Source organism: Hyla sarda, unplaced genomic scaffold (assembly GCF_029499605.1).
Source record: "Hyla sarda isolate aHylSar1 unplaced genomic scaffold, aHylSar1.hap1 scaffold_18, whole genome shotgun sequence".
Classification (NCBI taxonomy): domain Eukaryota; kingdom Metazoa; phylum Chordata; class Amphibia; order Anura; family Hylidae; genus Hyla; species Hyla sarda.
This window is the reverse complement of record NW_026608445.1, coordinates 2104762-2111184: the sequence shown is the minus strand read 5'-3', so window position 1 is coordinate 2111184 and position 6423 is coordinate 2104762. Positions and strand designations below refer to the sequence as shown.

Below are 6423 nucleotides of genomic sequence, written 5' to 3'. Positions count from 1 at the left end.
TTTGGAAACTACACCCCTCAAGGAATGTAACAAGGGGTATAGTGAGCCTCAACACCCCCACAGGTGTTTGGCGACTTTGCGTTGAAATTGGGTGTAAAAATGGAAAATTAGATTTTCTCTATCGGCTCCATTGGGGGACACAGACCATGGGTGTATGCTGCTGTCTCTAGGAGGTATGACACTATGGCAACAAAAAAAGTCGGCTCCTCCCAGCAGGATATACCCGCCTCTAGGCCCTGAGCTAATCAGTTTTAGCTTAGTGTCTGAAGGAGGTGGACATGGTCTGGAATTCTCCAGACCAGGTCTTCTGTTTCTTATTTTTCCTAGTTAGGGTATGTGTTAGTTTTTTATTCCGTTTTCTTTCATGTTTTCAGGTGGGGACTCAGGAACTGCGGCTCACTGTTTCCTCATTGTGATTGAGGGGGCACAGACATTGCGTATATGCGCTGTTCACCCCTCTCGCCATTGGTCAGCGTCTGGGGTTGTACCTCATGGGTCCGGGTCCCCCTATTCCCTGCTCGCTTTGCTCGCACATGGTAGCTCAGCGTGATGCAGGTAACAGAAAGCTGACTGAAGACCTCACAGAAGACTCCATTAGGTAAGTACTTCTGATTGAGGTGAGTATATATTCTTCTCCCTTTAGGTGCTGACTTGCAACCTCTGGAGACCCTCATTTTTTGGCCCACCTTTCAGGGTCCAAGGGGCTGGCCTGTGTTAGGGGCTCTATCTTTTATTCTAAAAAAGGGGCGAGCAATGGCATATTGGGAATGAATGGTTTACTTTATTATTATGCACATGTGTGTGTGTGTTATACTATGCGGCTGACAGCCGCGGCGCTTACTATGTGGCTGACAGCCGCGGCGCTTTTACTGTTCGGGCGCATGAAGCGCCGACTTACTTTCACTTTCGGCAGCAGACGACTGTCGGCGAATATGTGTATCGCCCGCTCACTTCCCCGTGGGCGCATATGCGGCTGACATGTGCGCCTGGGGCAAGGAGTGTGCGCCATTACTATTGTTCTTCTCGGCGGCCGGGGCGCTACAGCTCCACCCACAGGGCCGCCGGAGCTCACTGGAGGTGCGGATTGTCCTCCAATCAGCGCCGTGCGTGCGATTTTCGGTGGCAGAGGCCAATCAGACAGGGCCCCTGCTCCAGGCACGCCCCTCTCTGGCTATTGGCTGGCCTGTTTCTCCCTCTCTATCTACACAGAGCGGAGTTCTCCTCACAGCAGCCACCACAGGGGACACAGACTCGGGTGAGATAGTTCTTTTTTCATTATGTTCGTACCCAGAATTGTTCCTCCCTCTAAACAGACAACTGGAGCGTTAGTTTCCTATTTGGTCTGTAAGAACTGTAATTCCAAAATGCCTGGTTCTGCTGAACCCACTTGCTCTGCATGCTCCTCTGCTGCCCCAGACCCCCTGGTACCCTCGGATGCTCTTTCAGTTCTGGTGGATTCGGCCGCCCCTCCAGCCTGGGTTTCTTCCCTATCCCAGTATATGGGCTGACTTGACTCAAGTCTCCCGTTCGGTGGCTGAGGCTTCTCGTGACGTGGTGTCTGCCTTGAAGAGGTCTGCCCTGTGCCAACCCTCTAAAGGGCCCCGCTCCTCTTCTCCACATACTTCACCCTCTCACAGGCGTACTAGGGGTGTATCTTCTGACTCTTCCATTGAGTCTTCAGGTAGACGTGGGTGCTCCCCTCGTGGGTCCCGCCCCCCCGTGTCATCTGGTCACAAACGTCGCTCCTCCAGAGGACGTTCCCGGAATCGCCACTCTGCCTCGCAAGAGTCGCGTACCCGGTCATGGTCGCCCCCCACTTGTTCACATTCTCCTGGTGGATGAGGCTTTCGAATTGGCATCTGACTCGGAGGACCGCTCGGATACAGTTGAAATGGTGAACTCATTGGTTGCGGCCATAAGAGACACCTTTCACTTAGAGGACCCAGGATCTTCGGATGTGACTCCTGAAGTATCTTTTCATCATGCTAAACTGGCACCTCAAAGGTTCAGCTCTCACGCTGAATTTGACACCCTTCTGGAATCTGCATGGAAACATCCGGACAAGAGGCTCCCGGGAATGAAGAAGGTTCAGGAGTGTTACCCATTCGACAAGGACCTTGCCTCTAAGGTGGTTTCCCCTCCCTTGGTGGATCCACCAATTTCCCGCCTCTCTAAGGCTACTACACTGTCGCTAGCAGATATGGCTGCTTTCAAGGATTCAACGGACAAGAAGGTGGAGTCCTTAGTGAAGTTTGCCTCTGAAGCAGCAGGCTCTTCTCTGCTTCCCACCTTCGCCTCGGCTTGGGTGTCCAAGGCCCTATCGGTGTGGTGCTCAAAACTCCGTCAGGGTATCCAGGCGGGATCCCCCCAGAGGATCTGTCTGCTTTGATTCTCCAATGCTCTAAAGCTGGGGACTTTCTGTGCACAGCTTCCATGCAGTCAGCCCGTTGTGCTGCCTTTGCTGTGGGTCACCTGGCGGCCCTCCGCCGTTCCATGTGGCTTAAGGCTTGGGATGCGGATGCCGCTTCCAAAAGGTCTCTCACTGAGCTTCCTTTTACTGGTGCCCGTCTTTTTGGCAAGCGCCTTGACGAGATTATCTCTGAGGCGACGGTTGGCAAGAGTTCCTTGTTGCCTCAAAATAAGGCTCGCTCTACTTCCCAGAGGAAGTCCTCTTCCTTTCAGTCCTTTCGGACTTTTGGCCCTAATAAGGGGTCTAGGCAGGCGCCTTCGCGGGACAAGAAGGCTCCCTCATTCCGGGCTTGCCCGTCTTGGAAGTTGGACACCAACCGTTCCGGCCGTTTTGCGGCCAAATCGGGCAAACGCAAACCCACTTCCGCATGAAGTGATGCCCCCACCCGCAGATTTTTCTCGGGTGGGAGGTCGTCTCTTACTTTTTCGAGACATCTGGACCACACACATTCAGGACTCTTTGGTCAGGGACGTGGTGTCCAACGGATACCGAATGGAATTTGCCTCCCTCCCGAGGGATTGTTTTTTTCAGTCCCGGGCCCCCCGGTCTCCTTCTCTGGCAAAACAGTTTCGGGAGGCTCTCCGGTCCCTGCTTCTCCAGGGAGTTATTGTCCCTGTTCCTCCAAGGGAACGTTTTTGGGGTTTCTATTCCAATCTTTTTGTGGTCCCCAAGAAGGGCGGTTCTGTGCGGCCAATCCTGGACCTCAAGCGTCTCAACCTTCATCTTCTCATCCGCCACTTCCGATTGGAATCCCTCCGTTCGGTAGTGGCATCCATGGAACAAGGGGAATTTCTTTCTTCAGTGGACATCAAAGATGCCTACCTCCATGTTCCAATATTTCCCAGCCATCAATGGCTTTTTTTCCTATTACTCCTTGTGAAAATGAAAAATTTGGGATAACACCAGCATTTTAGTGAAGAAAATAAAATTTTTCATTTTCACGTCCAACTTTAATGAAAATTTGTCAAACACCTGTGGGGTGTTAAAGCTCACTATACCCATTCTTACATTCCGTGAGGGGTGTAGTTTCCAAAATGGGGTCACATGTGGGTATTTATTTTTGTGCGTTTATGTCAGAACCGCTGTAAAAGGTAAAAGGAGAAAAAGCCCCCCAAAATTTGTTGGGCAATTTTTACCGAGTACGGTAAAGTGAGAGAGCGCCATGCGCATTTAAGGCCTAAATTACGGATGCAAGAGTTAGACTTGCCTCGGATACCAAAATTACCCTACGGCAGTGTTTCGCAAACAGAGTGCCTCCAGCTGTTGCAAAACTCCCAGCATGCCTGGACAGTCAATGGCTGTCTGGCAATACTGGGAGTTGTTGTTTTGCAACAGCTGAAGACTACGTTTTAGAAACCGTGCCATACCAGAGGTTTCTCATTTTTATTGGGGGGGGGGGGGGGACTGTGTAGGGGTATGTTTATAGGTAGTGTTTTTAGGGTACATTCAGACTGCCGGGGGATAACAGTGAGTTTCCTGCTGGGAGTTTGAGCTGCAGCAGAAAATTTCCTGCATCTCTAGCTTGCAGCGAGAGACTAACTGTAAACCCCCGCCCCTTGTGAATGTACCCTGTACATTCGCATGGAGGGGGGGGGCAAACCCCCAGGTACCGCCACCATCTTCTCCCCCCCCCCCCTCTCTGCCTGACATCCAGGGGCGGGCAGAGCGGGGAATTTCCATGGTAACCCCTCCGCCTTTAACTGCCATTGGTCAGTAGTCATTACTAATGGCAGGGGATAGGGGGGGATGGCACCACTGCCACCTCGCTCCTATCCCTTAGGAGGATTGGGGCTGTCACTGACAAATCCTTTCATCCCTATTTTCCTGGGCAATCGGGTCATCAGAGACCCGATCAGCCCGGAATTGCCACAAACGTCGATTTGCCGCCATGGCCGACATGGGGGGTTCTCAGGACCCTCCTAGGCATTTTCACAGGATGCCTGCTGAAAGATTTCAACAGGCATCTCGGTCCGGTCCCCGACGGCTAGCGGGGACACGCCTACCTTTGTTGCCTGCAGCCATCTCCCTGGCTGTCCGGACACGGAATCAAACCAACTGGAACGAGAAACTGAAAATAAACAGTATTCACCTGCATCCTTTTGGACTCTTTGCTGAATCAGGGTAATCTGACAACCCATGGTCGTGCTGTTGGTGCTTCTGGTTCTTCTGCTGTTTACACCTGGCAGTGGCATTGAATGACATTTAATAGAACTAAAGGTCCTGGGTGCAACAATCCTCCCATGAGGACCAGCCTCAACAGCTTTGTAGATTGCACTCATGTTTGCAACTCCATATACATTTTATTTTCTTCATACTTCTTTCTTCATACTTTTTTCTTTCTGTCATTCAGACTTTCATTCATTCTCACTCACTCACTCACTCACTTTAATTCATTTGTTCTCTCTCTCACTCACTCAATTACTCACTCAATCACTCACTCACTCTCTCTCTTACCCACTCACTCAGACAGTCTCTCTCTCTTTCTTTCTTTTTTTTATTAATTTTTTTCCATCTTCTTCTTCAGACCCCATCATAGCACTAATGCTTATCCAATACCACCAGCAGATGGAGACACTCCATTGCAACATTGGTTGTGAGCAGCAGTTTCTAAAAACAAATGCCTCATGGCTGATTTCTCATCAATCAATGGATGGCAAATTTTGTTTTTATCATTCACTGACCACAGAACCAATGCATGGTCAAGCAACAGCAATGACGCACCCTTGTGAATAACCATGAGACCCTCACATCATTTAACAGGATTCAGCACCACCTGCAAGACAGCTACGTATCATGTCATGTCAAACCTGCACAGGTGTGCTAGATTAGTATTATTATTATTTTTTTAGTTTTTATGACATCAATCAGTGTGCAAACATGGTCAGTAAAACGCCAAATGGATAGACGTTCATAAACCAGTCAGTGCAACTCATTATTGTGGTCTCTAATTGTGGAGCTCTTTTTTTTTTTTGTGAGGATACGATGAGCTTATCCAATTAAGGAGGCCATTCAGCAGTACTGGGTCTGGACAGCAGCGGCACCTTCTGCAGCCAGTCTGACTGACATGACAAGGCAGGCAACAGCTGCAGCAGCACCCACAGAGGATTAAATAAGAATCTGTCTTTTTTAACACTGGAATGGGGTGGTGCACTGTACCCGAAGATACTGCCATATCGGGTCAATACATTGGGCGACGGAAGCAAGTTTCCAAATCGGCTCCCATTCTCAAAAATCCATTTAATTTATGGTCCCCAGATAGGGGACGTATCAGATATTAAACTGATAAGAACAGATTTTTGATTGAAAAAACCTTTATTACCAATCAATTGTCAATCACACAATAAATATATTCACCATAACAGAACTGACTTTTTTTTATCTATCTATCTATATATATATATATATACCGTATTTATCGGGGTATACCACGCACCGGCCTATAACACGCACCCTCATTTTACCAAGGATATTTGGGTAAAAAAAGTTTTTTACCCAAATATCCATTGTAAAATGAGGGTGCGTGTGTGCGCGTGTATACCCCGATAAACCCCCAGTAAAGGCAGGGGGAGAGAGGCCGTCGCTGCCCGCTTCTCTCCCCCTGCCTTTCCTGGGGTCTAGAGCGCTGCTGCCGGCCCTTCTCACCCCCTGGTTATCGGCGCCGACAGCCAGGGGGAGAGAAGGGGCAGCGGCACCCATTGCCGGCGCCGCTGCCCCGTTGCCTCCCCCCATCCCCGGTGGCATAATTACCTGGGTCGGGTCCGCGCTGCTGCAGGCCTCCGGCGCGCGTCCCCTGCGTCGTTGCTATGCACGGTGCGGCGCATGACGTCAGTGCGCCGCGCCGTGCAGCGCATAGCAACAGGTAATTATGCCACCGGGGATGGGGGGAGACAACGGGGCAGCGGCGCCGGCAATGGGTGCTGCTGCCCCTTCTCTCCCCCTGGCTGTCGGCGCCG

The 6423-nt window shown here is 50.6% G+C and overlaps 1 non-coding gene across 1 annotated transcript; it reads right to left on the bottom strand.

Moving 5' to 3' along the window:
- Positions 1–5610: 5610 nt before the first annotated feature.
- LOC130313986 (U2 spliceosomal RNA) lies at positions 5611–5797 on the bottom strand. The gene has a single exon (XR_008861758.1). It is a non-coding gene; the product is annotated as a U2 spliceosomal RNA (small nuclear RNA).
- Between the last annotated feature and the right edge of the window lie 626 nt (positions 5798–6423).